The 18,795-nt window shown below is 38.3% G+C and overlaps 1 long non-coding RNA gene across 1 annotated transcript in view; it reads right to left on the bottom strand.

Moving 5' to 3' along the window:
- LOC143695215 (uncharacterized) overlaps positions 1–18,795 on the bottom strand; it is an 88,393-nt gene that overhangs the window by 54,745 nt on the left and 14,853 nt on the right. The window contains exon 2 of the long non-coding RNA XR_013184273.1: positions 14,248–14,452. This is a non-coding gene — a long non-coding RNA (uncharacterized LOC143695215). The remainder of the gene's footprint in view (positions 1–14,247; positions 14,453–18,795) is intronic.

The raw sequence follows: 18,795 nt of genomic DNA, 5'->3' as shown, positions 1-18,795 counted from the left end.
AAATTTCAGTCATTTCGGGAAATCACTGGTTTCATGATACTTCTAACATACCGTGTGCAGAGGGGAAGGCTCAGGCTGGAAGTGGGAAGCAGATTGCGTTCTTCAAACCCCCTCTTGTGGCTGTGGAGAACAGCGCCACAAAATACCGCATTTTACTGTGATCTTTTGTTTAAAGACTGCAGTGATTGCTTAGGAAGGAAGGAGATGTGAGAGACCTTGTTTTATCCCGATGCTAATATTCTTCCCTGAAAATCTCTGTCAAGGGAGGTTTTTAGGGCTTTTTCCTCAATTCTTAAGAAATAGTACATTCGGTTTGAGCTGGATACCTCTACAGAGATCCAGTACAAAGCAGTTACCAAAAAGGTTCCATATGGATGAATCCAGTGGCTATTCCATGTGACTGTTCAGTTTCAGTATAGCTGTATCTGTCTCATATGGAAGTAAAACCTTCACTTTGTTTTCTGCAAAGTATTTTAAAGCTTCACAGCCTTCAGGTAGAGCTGAAATAAAATTAATGTGCCCATAGAATACTTTCTTAGCAGATAGTTAGCAGTGAAAAAGCTTTCACAAATGCAGGTGAGCAGCTATTCAAATCCAAGCAACTTAGAACAAAAGCTGTCCTGAAGGACAAACTCCTTGCTTTTCTAAGTAGAAACCAAACAATTGATCTTCTTGTCTGAATGGGACTGAAACAAGGAGCTGATGGGAAGGGAGGGCAGGGTAAGGAGAGAGGTGATTGTGGTTTACTCTGAACTCTAAAATTCTTGCTTAATTCCATAGTGTTATAAAAAGAGTGATGCAAGTGATGGCAGAAATTTTTGATCAATACCATGTATCTGCAGCGCTGCCTTCACATTGGCTTTGGGATGTTGCATGTTGAGCATGTCTTTGCAGAAATAGTACCTTGACTCCCTGGCAAAAGGATAATGCCAGACAAGGAGTTAAAGCCATCAGATCAGATCCTTACTTGGTTTGGAGCCACTCAGACAAGATCGGCACAGGTGTCCTCTGTAGGACTTCAACACAAAAGCCTTTGGACACTGTCAAGGTCTGTGATTCTTCATTTTGCCAGCATTCCCCTCTTCCCAAATACCACATACTTCCCCTTTCTTCCACTATTGTTTCAGAGAATTCTTTTAAATAGATTTTTTATCTAATTTAAGTAAACATGGTATTTCAGCATAACTACTGCTATTCATTTCTCTTTTTTTCTTTTTTCATTTATCTTAATTTTGTATTTACAGTGATATTGAGAGTCAGCAGACTCATAACTTCTGAAAACATAGTCTGAGAGAATATGGTAGAAATCTGGTTTTTGTACATTATAATCTGATAGACTGAAAGACTACACAGATCAACTACAAAAGTACTTCATACCAAAACTTAGAGGAAGTGTGTTTGATCAAAGCAAAAGAAAATTATTAAATTGCATAATTTAATAAAGGCTTACATTAGAGTGAAACACCCTGAGTATATAATAGTTTAAAAATATAACATGGTAAAACATTACTTAATCAACAGAAAGGAAACAATTGGTTGTGCCCTCCTTGGATTTTTTTCCCATTATGTAGGCTGCCCAAAATAATGACCATTATTAAGTTCAATATACTTCATTTATTGTGTTAGGGAAACAGCACAGTGAGTTTCTGCTATACAGGTCTGTAAAAACTAAATTGAAATTCCTTTTTACATGAAAAATTAGAGACACTTTTTAGGGAAACATTTTAATATTTCATTTGGAAAATGCAACTATGAAGTCAGCTAGAAAACATTTTTCCCTAGCTAAAGCTGTCATACTTCACAAAAACCACAGTATGAATACTGGCTACACATTCTTTTGACAATAGATACTTCAGCAGCATGGTTTTATACATGTGTCTACATATTTAAAGACCCCAAGGTTTGGTTCCTGGTTCTGGCACAGTTTTTGCAAGTGCATTAGGTCAAGGCGAGGACTTGTAACAGTGACTCTGAATCTGAGTTTGAAACCAGTGAAATTCCACTGTGCTTCATTTCAGAATGTCCTGATGTGCCTCAGCTCCCTAAAAATATCTTTCTGGAAGCGAAAATTTATAAGCTCTTGTGAAGAACCCTTATGCTGTGACAACAGGGAACAGACAGGAGGACAAGGGCAAATCAGGACTGGCCAAAAGCTCCTCAGCAGGGTAGGACAAAATTCATTTTTTCCATTCTTCAACTTATGTCATACTCACAGGTAGTAGGAACACAACTTCTCCATGTAGCACCCTTCCTAGACAATATGCTGGCCTAGGGAAAGATCAGCCTTCCCAGGAGGCAGCAGCCAAAGCCAGAGTTTGCCACCTCCCCAGACACTTGGGGCTCAGCAGCTGCTGTCCTGGTCTGATCCCAGCCCCCTGCAGTTTTTCTCTATAGCTGCAGGTGGTTTTGTCACAGATGGTTGTGTGGCACCTTGAAAGGTTGGCTTACACCTTGCCTTGCTTTGAGTGGTGGCATGTGTTTTGGGGCTTTATAATGATCAGGCACAAACTTTCATAGAACCTGCTATGAGCCTGACTAAGTCCTCACACAGCCATAAGCTTTTCTATCCCAACAGTTTTAATTAAGCCAGCCAGTTCATACTACATGTTTATCACCATTAAACCCAGTATTATTTGCTGAAGTGAATGTAGGCATGCAGAGAAGTCAGGTATTTGTCATTACTGTAAAAGCGTACTATATATACATTTACTTTATTGATTTCCAATATTCAATATTCCACTGTGACCAGCACCAATCCAGCTACACTAATGAAAATACTAGTATATTATTCTCAGTTCCTTAGCCAATATTTAAGACTTTTTCTATTTACCTAATACTGAAGAAAATCCCTATCTCTAATAAACTAATCCAAGTGAGAAGCTACTTTCAAAGACCACAAGATGTTGTGGTCTTTGAAAGTATGTATGATGCAATGTATGATGCAAAGAGCAATGTGTTTTCAAATGTGACTTGTCTACTTTATTCACTTTTAAAATATATTTCCATTATTTTGCACCTCTGCTATGTATTTGGTTATTTTGCACTGTTTGCATAGTGGATGGTTTCATGGTTAGGCTGAGGAAGCCGGGGCTGTTCCACCTGGAGAAGAGAAGGTTGTTTGGAATCCTCATAACACAGTTCCAGTATCTGAAGGGGGCCAACAGGGAAGCCTGAGAGGCAATCAGGAACTGTAGTGACAAGACCAGGAAGAATGGCTTCAAACTGAAGGAGAGTAAATTAGATTAGATGTTAGGAAGAAATTATTTACTGTGGGGGTGGTAAGGCACTCAAACAGGTTGTCCGGAAAAATAGAGGATGCCCCAAACATGGCAGTGTTCAATGCCAGGTTGGAGGGGACTTTGAGCAACCTGGTCTACTGGGAGGTGTCCCTGCCTATGGCAGAGGGGGTTGGAATGGGACAAACTTTAAGGTCCCTTCCAACCCAGAGCATTTTGTGCTTCTGTTTTGCAGTTCAGTTGTGCTGAGACACGCCATTGTGATCACATTTTTGCAACAGAACATGACAGGTTGGAAATTCTTTCCTTTTACTTTTGCTCACTTCATCAATCAGTTTCTACTAAGTTAAATTAATTTCATTTCTCAAAGATGGATAAGAGGTGGACTTCTAAACCTCCTGACCTTTCAGCTCTGTGTTTCTGATATTAGTTTGCTAGGGAGGGGATCAGATCTCCCCCATGCTCTTGTTTTCAACCTTATTTATACGGGGATTGGATTTCAGGAAGGCAGATTTTTAGAGAGAACTTCATTTGGGTTGGTCTCAGAGACAACAATTTTTCCTGTGAATTCTACCATTGCCTTCCACACAAGTAGCATCTGGTGAAGACTGAATACATTTGAAGCTCCTCCTTCAATTCAGTGTTTTTCAAATGGTATCTGTGACTAGAAGAAGCCAAGCTGTGGGTTCAGGACCTGTAACAACTGTTCACTTGATTCAAGACTATAGCATTGATAGTAACTAGATAGTAGACAAGAAAAACTGCAATGTGGAACAGACTACAGGAAAAAAATGCAGCTTTGGCATGTTTAAATACAAATATGAATGTGAAAAAAAAGGTTTTAAGGTAAGTTGTCAATTCACTAGAAGATACAATACTTGGCTTTCTTAACCTTTCCAAAGCAAGTGAGGACAGCCAGCCAACCATTTTATGGTAAGTTGTCAATTCACTAGAAGATACAATACTTGGTTTTCTTAACCTTTCCATAGAAAGTGAGGACAGCCAGCTGAGAGATTTTTTTATGAGAAAAGAATTTAGTGAGTTGAGATTTCCCAATTCTAGGTCTTCTAAAAAGCACCTCAAACTGACATTATTTGTCTATCGCATCCATTCGCCAAGTGAGAACATCTTGGCTTTTTTTTCTAAAACAGCTTACAAAAGCATTCAGTCCAGTCATCATATCTACTGCTTCTCTTTTAAGTTTTCCTTCTGTCATTTCCACAGCTTTATGTTGTGACACTTAAAGACCCACACTTCCTCAGAAAATGATGCTTCAAGGTACAAAATGCTTCTTGAAGATCATTTTTCTTTCAATCTCTGATGTTACTCCCAGTTGTACCACCCTTCTGTCCTGCCTGCTGCACCTTCAGTAATAGACAACACAGAGAGAATTTGCAAAACATTAGGAAACTAATCACCAGGAACTGGATTTGTCTGACCATAAGGAAAATTCTGAAGAGCTATTTGCTTGGCAAGAAGCAAATAGAGAAGCTGAACAGAGAAGCTGAACAGTTAAAGATGTCTTAAAGAGATCTATTTTTTAAAACTTAATATGTTTAAAATTCACATTAAATTTTATGAGAATCACTTTGTTCTTACTATTGATAATTAAATAATCTAATGCTTTCAAGTGTGAAAACAGTAATGTCTCAAGTAACAAGTGACCTCTGCTGCAAAACAAAGACCGGAGACTTTACAATGTTCTCAGTCTTCTTTCCTGGCAGAGATCATGCACTACCAGATGGGGATCAATTAAAGGAACATGGAAAATCTGACAATTGGCTTCTTGGCTAAATTTAAAATGTAAAAAAGAAGTTGTTTCAGATGATGTCAAAATGGCTAAGTTTTACTTGGGAAGTGGAAAATTATTGAAAAAGGTGAAAAACTTTTCAATTTTTTTATTTCTCTCTGGGGTTTTTTGTCAAGAAAATTCTACAAGTTTATCACAAACTTACAAATAGTTTTATCTGACCTGCACTTACATTTACAGCAAAGAAATCACTCAAGCAAAAGACATTCATCACCTCTGGGAACAACGCACACCTTTTTTTCCGTGCAGCTTTCCTGAACACTAGTAAGCCATTAACTGTATTTGCTGCCTCCTGCATTCAATTACCAAACACGACGTGTTTGCCAAACCAGATTTTTCACATGAAGGTATTCTACACACAGATTTTTTTTGCCAATTCTTGTCCTATTCTAACAAATTGTTCTGTTTTAATCTGAACGAGGAGTGAGTTCCATGATGAAGGATAAGAAATGCTGTTTCTACATGCTAAATGCAAAAAGCTTGAAGGACTCAAGATCTGTATCCAAATTATAGCACTCAGACTGATTCTCAAGAGGGCTGAAGTACAGTTTCTTTCCATATTTTTAATTTAAAAACAATACCCATATTGTATAATTGTACTCTTGGTTTTTTTCAGAGCTACTGTTTCAACAGCAGAAGCACTCCAGCAATGACAAATACTTTAAAAAACAATAGGACAGGTACTTTAATTAATTAATGCACTGTTAGAAACAGTTCTGGATGCAGAATCTATGGGGGAAGTTTATGAATATTTTGTCTGAACGGTTCTTCTGTTTTCCAACAATTCTGTAAATATTTTAATACTGTAGCAAAAATGATGCATCCCTGATGAAAAGTTAAGAGACAAGAGAAGGAAAAAAAGTGTTTTCAACCTTTCAACCAAAGTATTCCCACCCCAAAAATAGGAGATGTAGCCCGGGGCCAGGCAACTTCAACCTTGTTAACTGAGCCATGAGCATCCTCTTAGGAATGACTAGAATTTATTGCAGGCTCACCAGAGCCCTGTAATGGATTCAGCATCAGGCTTCAAATGCAAGGGCTGAGCTTCATGGACCAGCAAAAGGCATGGGCTGCAAAACAGGCAAGAACAAAAGTTCTGTGTGCAAATTCCTCCCTCTACCTTTAGAAACTGTTTTCTGCTGATTTTTTCTTTCTGCAAGAAAAACCATCTCTTTCAGGATACATTGCCTTCCTAATTCTACTCAAATTAGAGAAATTATCCTGGGAGAGGGGAAAACATATGACAAGGTTGAAAATATAGCTGTGAAATAGCAGTAATGTGTTACTGGTTTTGCAGTTTGGTTTGGTAGTGGTGGTTTTTTGTAAGTTTTTCATATTGTTGTTGTTGCTGCTGCTGATTTTTTTAATAAAAGCTTTCCATTACCATTTCCTTTACTACCCTCTCCAAAAAGAAAGGGTTTAATTTTTCAGTCCGTTCTTTGCTGAAATCTATGGAGGCAGATTTCTGTGTACCTTTTCAAGATACCTTGAGCTTTCTGGAAGGAAACAGAATATTCGCTGTTAACCTGTAGTGTGTTAAAAAGCCTTATGGTACCTCTCCTGTTTTCATTTTCAATCTGCTCTTGCTGGAAGGGATAATCAGCTTAGTCTCTGTTGAGTAGGATAGGAGCTTGTGAGTTCCTACATTGCTCCTTGTCCTGCAGTTTCCTGATGCTTTACCCTCTGAAATTTTGAAGGGTCCTGCTAAGAGGATTGCAAACCCTTCCCCAAATCCCATTTTTCACCTGGTGTGACACAGCACTAAATTGTCCCATTTATGTAAATCTGTTCTCTGAGATCATTCATGGACTGCCCTGCTCTCAGTCTGGCACTGTGCACCACTTGCTTTACCTTCTTGCCCTAAACAACAGTAAGAAGCTACAGACAACCAGGGAGTTTTCTTCAGGCGGCAAGGTACTAAACATGAATGCTGTAAATATGGTTCTCCTAAATCCCTCCTCCTTTTTTTATACACACACACACCCTTTCCCTATATTTAAAATCATGTGGAGGCTGTTGGCCAGCTCTCTTTCAAGGTTGTTTGGAAGGCCTTCACTTTCCCTGAGGTCAGCAACCAGACATGAATCACAGCATTCAGTGAAGGAAGGGCTGCCTGTTGGCTAAAGCATCCCAGAATATTCCTTTCAGACTCACCCAGAGCACTGCCACAACATCTAATATTAAATCCCAGTGATAAGCAAGAGGTGAAACTAAACAATGTGTGTGTCAAAATCAGTTGGATCTGTATAAAGGCAAAACCAGTGCACTTTGAGAAACCCTGAAACAGGGGGGAATACCAGGGGAAATCGGTGTGTAAGCTGTCTGACCTCTTATTTTTTCCCCCATTCCTCCCTTACTGTCTTTCTCCTCCATCCCCAAAGGAAGTTAAAGATGTTTTTATAATGTGGATGATAGAGATGACTTATCTGCATAATGAAGCTGAAAACAGCCTGCTTGTGTGGAAGCTCCTCCTCTGCATGTTACATGCCAGCAGAGATTTGCTGCGAAACAGGAGAGCTGCAATGCAGCATTTTCCTCTGGAACTTTGCAGCTGTATTACAGTTCCAAGCAGACCACAAAAAGACTTTTGTTTACAGTATTTAAATTCAATTTAAATGGCAGCTGTTAAAAGTAGGCAGATGAATCACTACACATCCACTAACATTGTAGTGCTCACCCACTCTAAAGCTTTTATTCTTAACTGAATTACTTTGTGTTCTCTTACAATTAATTTTCCTATTGTTTTATCATACTACCTGCCTAATAATTAATGGTCCTTAATATTTGGCTATTAGCAGTCCTTAATACTCAGCAAAAAATAAGATGCCTGGGTAAAAAAAATAGAGTAATAAAAGAGCTCAAACTACACAAAACCACTAGGTAGGGATAATGAGGGCAGTAGCCTCAGAAGGCAGAGAAACTTCAAGGAAAACTTGACATGGAAATCATCTCTTACTTTCCTCAAGCACAACAGTGTCAGTTCCCAACAGCATTCACCATTCTGCTTCCCAAACTGTGCAATGTCACCAGAAGGTCAGTCAGGATGGCAGGATCTTACCTCCAGAAGTCAAAGCTACAAGCACTCAGTGACTCAGTGACTGCTGTTCCTCCTTCAAGCCCATATTGCCTTAACACTACCTAGCTTATCAAGGCAAGATATTACAACGTTGTTTCCAATATGCATCCCAAGCCCCAAAGCACTGTTCCAATTTACTTGTGAATCTGAACTCCAAATACCCTAGAAAGAGTTAAAGTCTTGGTCCAAATTTTCCTCTCTTAGCCCCTACACAGAAATATTAGTTTAACCCACCAGTATTTCCTTTACAGGTTCAATATATGCTGCAGTTGCAAGTGAGAAGAATAACAGTGCTCTTAGACTAGCTCTCCATGAAAATAGTCACCAAACCAGTCAGCATAATTATCAGACTCTGGTGAAGAAAAATCCTGGATGAAAAATATATCAGTGACAATGATAAAATTCAGCTGATGGAAAAACTCTGACTGAGCTCTGAGGGAAAACTATTCCAATACTCTCTCGCTTTTGACATGATATGAAGATAATTCATATAGAAGAATTATATTTGCACAAGGTTAGTAATAAGAAATCTCAAATTGGATTTCTGCTCTTATTTTTTTTTTATACCCAACTTCCTACATGCTGGATTTAACCACTGATTTCAATAAAGCTGGGATTTAACTCTCATTGACTGCAATGCAGCCATTTCTCCCTAAGCTTGAAAAATACTTAGCTTCCCACACATGTGCACGCAAACAGAACAAAAGAGCAGAAACTACACATCCACATGTCTCCTATAATATCTTCCATCAATTGCATCTTACAGAGTGATGGCTGCAAGAGTGCTTTGCACCAAGCTTTCACTCTGTGTTTGAAGCTATAGCACACAACATTAAAGCACTTGCAAACACCTATGACTGTCACAAATGATAGAAGTATCTCTCCCCTTCATCTTTCTCCTGCTATTTCACTAGAGAAGGCAGGTTTATGATGGGTCCTTATTTGAATGATCATACTCTGATTTTCTGCATCTTCTGTTGCGATTGACTGGAGATCGATCAGTTGTTGATAAGTGCTGGGAATGTTAAAATACCTCAGGCCAGAAAGAGGGACAGATTTCTCTACTAGCTGTGTACATACAGCCCAAAATAGCAGACCTCTCTCCCTTGCAAAACTTACACCTTGCTGTATTGTAAATATCAAACAGCAATGAGTTATTTATTGCCCAGTCTCTCACTCTCAAACATGACAAACTCTAATGCTTTGCCTGAACTGACCTCTGATGGAACAAAATTAATCTCTCTGTTTCCACAAAGACTGTACAGATGTCCAAAATATGGGATCTTCCTAGATATTTTATTGTTTTGCTGAGCAGAGTGCTGAACTGGATAATCCCTAAATCACTGACTGTTGAGAGGTTTTAGCATTGGAAGGATCACTATTTATGTTCCTATACACCCCTAAGTATCTGCCCTCACTGACTGCTAGAGACAGAGTATTAGGCTAGAAAGACCTGTAGCCCAACCTCCATCTTGTGATTATAATCACAGTTTAAATTCACAGTACAGTTTTTGTACTAGAATTTGCATCTAATTTAATGCTGCTCCATGCTGAGAAGAGAAGGTACTGGAAATTGCCCTCTTCCCTCACAGACCTTCCCCCCTCTGTCCCCACACTCCCACCACCAGCACTGGGTGACCCCAGACTGGGTGACCCCAGGACTGCTGCTGGGGTCTCACCAGTCCTGCCACAGTAAGCAAAGGCCATTTCTCTGCAAGGTGCAAAGCCATGTTTGCTGCAGCAACAGCAGCATGGATCCTACAGCTTCTCACTGTGCTGTGGAGATCAGGTTCTTCTTACCCTATAGCATCAGAGCTCACACGAGCCCTAAAAACTTCCTTCAGCCCCTCAAACTACATCACAATTAGGGTCAGGGGAGACATCAAATTTCAGATGGTTGGAAAACCACTGTGGACTTCAGTGTAACCACTTGGACCTAGCTGAACTAATGTAGCCACTGCTCAAATGCCAAGCAACTTTGATTCTCAAAAGACTGCTCCATAATTGAAACTATTCAACAAATGTTTTCTGCAACTGTAATTCAGCCAATTGATTGTTTATAATCTTTGGCTGTGACTGCTGCATTCAGTACAGGGAGAATTCCTTTCTGTACTCATTTGCATCTGAGGATCAGCCTTGCAAACAAGGGTATATTGTTTATCAGAACATTCACAAGAAAATGTTAGAGGAACAAATCAATACTTCTCAATTACCTGGAAAACATATCCTCAAAATCACCTGTGACTACTGATTTTATACAAACAACTATTTAAACCCAACCTTGACCCTTGGCAACTACAGAGCTGCTCAGGGCATGTTAGCTGGGAAACCTTACCACATTAAGATAGCTATAATGTCAGCAATGAGCTATCCTTAATGAAAAATAAAAATTCCCATATGAAAAAAAATCCTTACTTTTCACTGCTTTGGAACTATTCAATAAGTACTGGCTCAGTACAAGACTCAACACATGCATTAGTGAACTCTGACCTTACTGCATAGTACAGTCATAAGTGTTGGGCTTTTATTACAGAGGTCTCTCACAGTCAGTGCTGATAAAGTAGGATCCCAGTGGCAACAAACCATTAGAGAAACTTTCTTTTTCACCTGTCTAACAAACCTTGAACCTGCAAAGTACTCAGGCTAGTGAAGAGTTCCAGAAAAACAAGGACATATGCAATGAGAGTGCTGGACACTTTAATTACAACAGTCACAAGACCAAAAACAACTCTACAAACCAAATAATTATTTCATGCTCGAATTTCATTCCTCTTTATTCCTTTATGTTGTTGCAATTAAACTGCATATTACTATTTAATTTCCTTAAATGGGACAGTATTTCACACAAAATGGATATCCTTCTGGATCTCTGAACTCCTCTCTGAGAGTGAGTAACTGTTATTAAAACACTATTAAATAACCCTGTAGTAGTAATTAATCAGCCTCAGGTCTAAGCTGTAAATGGCAATAAAGGAAGATTCCACCACCACAGAATATTAGTCCCTACTTTAAAAATCTGCATTGCTGATTGGATTTAGGTTTTGGCTGGCTTGTCACTACTCCTAGTCTGAGCAACAAGAATTTGATCAAGAAGAGGAAGTATGGGGAATATAAGGGGAGAACAGCATACCCTCATCAAGCAAGAGGCAAATTAAACATTCTTTATTCTATTTGCAGGAAGTTCTGCTAATGAAAACATATAAAATCAGAATTTAATCAAGTCAATACAAGCTAATATACAGGTATGAAGTCCAGCTGTATAACTTAAATGACTTTCATTAAATGGTCAGCTATCTGGGAAAAGACTGATATTTTCAGTAGAATTTTCTGAATGAGATAAGAGAGAGAGAGACGCCTGTTTTTCTAAAATGTAAATAAATAACAATAACTAAACTCAGGCAAATATCACATAATAGACAGACAACATAGATGGGACTGGGTGCTTTGACAGGGCAATGATACTCCTCTGACAACTTGAGCTTCTTTGTTTCCCTGTGAATTTCTAATGCTTAGTTAAACCAAAGAAGACACCACTTTAAAAGCCTTGTGACTGCCTTAAAATTGTGTTTCATTAATCTGTGTTAAGGCACAGATGTGCCAGACCTTTCATTCTTCACTCAGAAGGAATAAGGATAATCCATACTCAGGGCTGCTCCATCACTTAGCCAGGAACGGTCAGTTCTACAGTGCAGTGTAGGCCAAATGATAATAAAAATTCATGCTTCTAACCCTTCAACAGTCACAAATTTCAGGATGTAAAAATAACACACTTGAGATGCATTAAATGCTCATTAAAATTAATGAGAATGATGTGATTCTTACAAAAAGTGCAGCATTGTCTAGTGAAGGAACTGTTTAGTCTCACAAGTGAACTGAGAGTGTTAAAAAGTCTGGTGGTAGCAGATAAAATCCACAACAAAGCTGTATAGAAAAATTCACATGGCCACCTGGAAAAAAAATCACGTTTCTTTCAGCTCTATTTTATCAAAGATTTTGACACTGTTTCCACATATACTGTGGGTAGTTTTCACCCCATACCTATTGATTTCTTTTTCTTTTTGTGATTTGTTTTCCTCCTTTCATGTAGTACAATCTCTCCTCTGTGTTTCATGACCTAATTTTACCTCTTTGCCCTTGAAAGTCTGTATTCGTTCTGACAAAATAATGACCAGGAGTAACAAAAGTAGCATGCTACAGTTCTCATGCTTGGATGGATGTAGATATTGATAACTTTGCTGCAATTTTGAATAGTATTTAACCCCTCCCATATCTAAAATCTCGTAAAGAATTATCCCAATAAATGAATTTTTAAAGGAAAAAATCTAAGATCAAAAATGGAGGTTCCAGGACTGTGGGAAGTATCTAGGAGGCAGAAAGGAGAGTTGAATTAATATTAATAATTTTGACAATAACAAGAGACTTTTAGAAGTTGCCTGCATAATTACATTAACTCCTGGTTTGGCAAAAGTGAACATGTTAACAATTATCACAAAAGATGTAGAAGAACAATAATTAATATGGAAAACAAAATCTAGAAATAGAAAAGAAATACATTTCCTCTAGAAAGGATTAAAAGTGTTAGCACTGCAGTGACACAGCCTGTACATTCTACCTAAGGCAGGTCTGCAGTAATTGCAAAATCTCAGGCCAGACTGCAGCCAATTAATCCTCTCTCTCCTTTGAATCACTGGAGTGTCACTAGAGATTTGTATCCTAAAATGATGCCTTGGGACAGTCCCACCGTATAGCTGGTGTCAAGTTACCTGATAGCCCAGCAAGAAAGGACTGTCAATAATCAGATCTCTGGAAGAGAAGTAGTAGCTTTGAATTGATCAAGCACAAAAGAGCTCCAGTAGCAGCCATTCAAAACATTAGAAAGCCTGAGGAAAATGAACAGAAAAAAAACCAACAACAAAGAACAACAGCAGCAAGTGAGGTTTGCACAAAGCCAAATGGAAAATTACTAGATTCAGCAGTTGTTTTACTAGGATGTTAGATCTTATATTAAATTTCAAAAGCTGTAGTATCATTCATGTACTGATAACAGTACAACAAAAACAATATGAAAAAAATCCAAATGTGAATAAAATAATATTTTTTATTACAATCCATAGGGGAAGAAAGACTGATATACACTGCTTAGTTTCATTCCCACTGACATTTCAGTTCTCACTCTCTACTATTGAGTTATCTTAAACAAATGCAAAAAGTCAGCTACTTTAAAATGCTAAAGTAGAATATTCTATCTGAATTCTGTGTAGAAAAACAGGTCACAGAATGCAGTCCCAGACTACTAAATCTGCTTAATGCAGACACATTCCTTTTCCACTTTGAATCAATACCATGATTTTCAGGAGCTATGGAATGTTCTGCTGCTAAATAAATTTCCTTGTATCAGTAATGCTGAGATCCTATTGTTTCAAGAGAGTCATGGAAGATATAAAAGATATGAATTTGTAGGGCCAAGGGCCAAGTTGCCTATATGGATATAAAATACTAAATTGCATTATATAAATAATGAAGAGAGATTCATACAACAAAAAATCCTTAAAGAAAGCAAGAATCTAATTTCTGCAGTTTTATTACAGATATTCCTCTCTTCCAAGAAGAATGCAAATGACAGTGCCTTTTTAACTTGACAGCTTCCCTTAAAATAGATTTTTTTTTTTGTTTTAGATTACAAGGATGAAGGAGAGGAAGAATTGTTTTATGCTTCATTTTGATTTTTTAAATATTTCCTACTTGATAAATCATTTTTCAGTGACGAGTTTGTAGCACTGGGACTAAAATCTAAGTCATCACAGGGGCATTATTTTTCCTTTTTCAGAATTACACGTGTTTAAAAATCAATGTTTTAAAATACATATTATTACCACACAGTAATAAAAAATTCTCCTGTTTATCATGGAGCCTGTATTCATAGGCTTATTTACAAAATTCATAGTCACACAGGGATGCAACATCCACCATAATTAACAGTTACATGGCCAAGAAATTATAACCATGGTTTCAGAAATGGGATTGACTGAAGTCAGCAGAGCAACACCTGAGTGGGAAATAGAAGAGGCTGCAGGGCAAGGAAGAGGTAAATGCTGGGAGTTCTCCTGCAGCCCTGAGATACTCACTTGTGTGAGGTTTGGATGTCCAGCCCAGGGCTCCTGCAGCTCTTGCACTGGGTAGAAGAGGCTCTCCAATGAAAACATGCCTTGAGAAACCTGGATATGTGAGCAGAACCAGGTAACTCAGACTTCCTCTTGCCTGTTCCCATGTGGAGACCAACTTCACCTGTTGTTTTCATCATTTTGGCACCCAGGGCTATACAATGGCCAGCTGTAAATAAAAAGAGTGGAGTAAAAAAACAAGCTAGACCCATTAGTAGTTTGGAAAGAGCCTCCAATAAGCCATGGAGAAACTTGTACGTGTGCATTTTCTTTCAACCATATGCCTCATCACCTGCTTGACACTGAGCTATGGCAATCCTGATTTTAGTAATAAAATTTACTACTAATTTGGGATTATTGGGAAAAATCCCAACAATTCTGCATATGCTTTTCCTTGAGGTATCCAAATTCCCAACTTCAGTATAGAGCAATAGGATGCTCCTGAAGAAGTAGATTATGATCCTTCAGCTACATGAGCAGAGCACATGCAACACAGTGGGTCATGCAGCCATTATTCTTAAAAGGCTGTAAAGAATCCAACCACTTAGAGAAATTGACATAGCCTGGATCCTTTTCAAGCACTAAATATGAGGAGCCTATGGTCTTCTGTTTTGTATTTGTCCTGTTAAATAATGGACAAGGTCAGCTACATTGGACTAGGTTCAGTAAAGAAATTAATGTTTGCCTTTATGGTGCCAATAGAAAGAGAAATGCAGAAAAATCACCTCCAGTTCTAACATCTTATTATGACCACAAAAAAACAGGAAAGACAATAAACATATTTTAAGTGCCATTTCTATAGCATTAAGACTATTTCTGACTTCATCAAGCCTTTAATATCCAGTGGTCACTCTGCTGATGAAATTGCCCACCTGGTGAGTACCACTACTCGATGAACAAGTTAGCACTACTAGGTAAAATTAAGTCTTTGCCAATTATTTCTCAGTCACTGATTGAGAATGTATATCTTTTCCCTGTGGCCCATGTGAGGCAACTTACCCTCAGTGAAAGAGGCACTGAACAGTTCACAGACAGGCGTTAACCACACAGGAGCTGACTTACAAGGAGACCACGCACTATTGGGCCTCACAGCAACTTGCTTTCTGACCATGATTTAAAAACTCAGTATCAGAGAGAAAGTACCTCTCTGCAGCAATTTTCTCTAAATTGCTTTCCATAGAAGCTAAGCACAAGACCTGTGCCACAGTGGCAGATAAATGTGAATGCAAGAAATGCACAGTTTAAATATCTACCGGTACTGAGAAACAAACAATAGTTTGATTTCTGAGCAATGCCTACTGGGATGCTTCTAGTGACCATGTCAGTACTGCTGCAGCACATTTGGCATTTTGCAAAATCTGAAACAAAAACTTGCACTCTTCCCAGATCTCCTTTCCTGTCTCTGAGGGGATCAAATGCAGATGAGGACAGGAGAGAGAAAATGCACAAGCTGAATGTTTACTAAATACATGCAAAAATGAAAGCAGAGCTTATTTAACATCAACAACCCAAAATTTATGTCTGCTGAAAAAAAAAACCATGATAGATAGGTGTCATGGTTTCACCCAGCCAGCAACCAAGCCCCACAAAGCCACTCACTCACTCCCATAACCAGCAGGATCAGAAAATGAATTTGAAATGCAAAAGCTGGAAAACTCATGGGCTGAGATAAAGACAGTTTAATAGGCAAAGCCAAAACTGCTCAAACAAGCAGAGTAAAACAAGAGATTAATTCAGTGCTTCCCATGGGCAGGCAGGTGTTCAGCCACCTCCAGGACAGCAAGACTCCATAACATTTAACAGTGACTTGGAAGGACAAATATCATCACTCCAAATGTCCCTCCTTCCCCCTTCTTCCTCCTCCCCCTCTGCCCCCCCTTTATATACTGATCATGATGCCATGTGGTCTGGAATGTCCCTTTGGTCAGTTGGGGTCATCTGTCCCAGCTGTGTCTCCTCCCAACCCTCCCAAGCACCCCTAGTCCCCTCACCAGCATGGCAGCAGAAAAAGCAGAAAAGGCCTTGGCCCTGCTCAGCAGTAACAAAAACATCTCTATATTATCAGCCCTGTGTTCAGCACAAATCCAAAACACAGCCCCATACCAGCCACTGTGAAGACAATTAATTCTACCCAGGCTGAACCCAGCATAACAGGAATGGACTGAAGGCAGGATACTGACTTTTAGTATGATCAGCCCTAAAAATAGCAATTGGCACTATCTTTCCCTGTTCTGAAGGGAAGATACTTATATCTCAGGGGAGATACCTATTCTTACAGGCATCTAAAACCCCAAATTAGGAGCCCTCTGTCAGAAAAGTAGCAATGTAGAAGAGAAGGGAGAGCCTGGGCTGTGATATGACATGCAGCATGTAGATTCTCTTTAATTATCTTTCTACAAATTAATACCTCTGTCTCTCATAACTCCTTAACATAACCATATTCACTGGACTCTAATTTAAGGTGTGTGGCTGCTGTTCTGTACGACATTTCTTCCAGATAAGAAAAAGGGCTGTAGAAAGGAGTTGTATCAGACTGTGGCAAAAAAAAAAAAAAGTTTTATACTATTTCCTGGGAGTAGTGGTATTATTAATAAAAATAATAATGGTAATCATTATAGAAGATATGTGTACCTTTATTTACTTCACCTGAAATCTACTATGGTTTTCTCAAACCTGTCAACATAACATTCAAAGAGCTCTTTCAATTACTGAATTATTTTCTATTAAATTAGAAGCAATGTACTTTTCAAAGAAATCATCTATTATTTATATATAAAAGGCAAAGAAACATCTAACTCACAACGTCTCTACAAATCTTACAGCTGAACTGTTAGGCTGTAAACACAGCCATATTAATGGGTTTATTCTACAACAAAGCACTTAAAGATAGCACAGCAACAACAATGATAGATGCTAAACTGTTTTAATAAAAACACAAATCCAAACCATTCATGAAAAAATGTTAGACATACAAGGGAAATTCCCCTGCTTGTAAGCATCACCAAAATGTCTGGTGTGGAACTCAAGAATAATTCATTGCCTCTCTACCCCAGATTCCGACTGTTGAGATGAAAAAGTCTGATATTTATTGACTCCTGCTAAAATATTCTACATATATAATAGGCAACAATCAATATTTGCCTCACAATGAAGGGACAGGAACTTCAGTCCTATTTTATTGGAAGAAAAATAAGTAGAAACCTATAAATCGTATCAGCACCTAAGACCCAGTGTGAAAGGTTTTCTGTCACTGCTATTAGCCTAAGTTTAGGCCCATTCTAATAAATCCTGCTCAATAAAAATCCAAGGTTAAGGGCATTTATTGAAACTGTTAATTTTCATTAACAAGAAGAAACTGAGGCAATTCCTTGGAGTCCTACCAAATAAGATGACTCTAAGACAGTTCCTGGAAAAACCCTGGATATACCAGTATATTGTGAGAGGGAAAGCCTGCCCCTGAAACTCTCATTTGTCTCTCTTTCTCTTCTTTTAAGCAATAAATATAAAAGCTTGAAAAGGAAAGCCTGGAAGAGGCCTCCAGACTTCATCTGGTTCATCCCTTAGCCTGATAGTCCTGTACTGCTTCAGACAGATAGCTTTCCAATATCTTACAAGCTTTTTAGAAGAAGTTCTTACAGATTTCCAAGAAAGCTTCTGCCTGGGCTTTGCTAGTCTTACTAGTTTTCCTTGAGTCTTAATTGAAAAATCCCTTGTAGTATTTTAAAATAATTTTTTTTTCCTTTATCTATACAGGAAGTTCCAATTGGAACTCTAACCCTGCTCAAGCAGCTTTACTACTACTACTGCTGCTACTAGTACTATTATTATTATTATTGTTGTTGTTGACACAGTGACCAAAACTAATAACAGACTGTTCATCTTGCAAGACCACATCTAGCAAACAAGATTTATAAATCCCAGTGCATTTGCATTTTTTTGCAACCGCAGCTTGACTCATTCAATTTGCATCCACTACAACCTGTGGATCCTTTTCTATAGATGAGCTTGTTCTTCCCCTTGTATTTAGGCAGCTGATTATACATGCCTAAAAGTAGAATTTGCAGAATTGAATTGTATCTTACTTTTTCTCTTAGCTCATTTCTTATTCTAATTCTCTCCTCCAAGGTCTTCCCACCTTGATGTCATCTACAGATTTAATAAACAAACTTTTCATTTCATTAGCCACGTAACAAATTAAAACATTCAGCAAGTTAAAACGCAAGACAGGAACAAAACAAGCCCCCAGAGCAATGCAAAACACAATGTTCTATCTTGAAAACAAACTACTATCAGCACAATTTTTCAGTGTTTACATCTGCAATATAGTAGTTTTACCCGAAATGTGAATCTGCAGCTTAATTTTAAACATCATGCAAGTCAACATCAGAGGCTTGAATCCTGAAAGTTAGAATATCTATGGTTCTCTCTCTCCCCAGAATATCTGTCACTTTAATAGAAAGATATTAGACTGATTTGTGCACATTGTTTCCAACAACTCTTCATGATGATTCA

This window comes from Agelaius phoeniceus, chromosome 1 (assembly GCF_051311805.1).
Source record: "Agelaius phoeniceus isolate bAgePho1 chromosome 1, bAgePho1.hap1, whole genome shotgun sequence".
Classification (NCBI taxonomy): domain Eukaryota; kingdom Metazoa; phylum Chordata; class Aves; order Passeriformes; family Icteridae; genus Agelaius; species Agelaius phoeniceus.
The sequence above is the reverse complement of the archived record's forward strand: the minus strand, read 5'-3'. Positions and strand labels throughout refer to the sequence as shown.